This window comes from Pteropus alecto, unplaced genomic scaffold (genome assembly GCF_000325575.1).
Source record: "Pteropus alecto unplaced genomic scaffold, ASM32557v1 scaffold87, whole genome shotgun sequence".
Lineage (NCBI taxonomy): Eukaryota > Metazoa > Chordata > Mammalia > Chiroptera > Pteropodidae > Pteropus > Pteropus alecto.
Genome location: NW_006443225.1, coordinates 22,784,467 through 22,784,727, shown reverse-complemented (window position 1 = coordinate 22,784,727; position 261 = coordinate 22,784,467).

Sequence of the window (261 nt, the reverse complement as noted above, 5' to 3'; positions counted from 1 at the left end):
TACACACTGATCAGATCACTCCGATGCTTGCCAAGCTTTCACCTGACTTCCTTCAAACAAACTCTTAAATGTCGTGGAGAGAGCGCGCGCACACGCGCACACACTCGCTCTGAGCATCCTCTAAACAGTCCTACCCTTCGTCACCTTCCCCTCTACCCGAAAATCCAGACCTCTGCACGTGCTATTTTCCTGTGATGTTCAGGAATAAGCCGCTTTCTGGGCGAGGCGACTGTGGAGGGATCGAGGTCCCAGCGGGGGCCC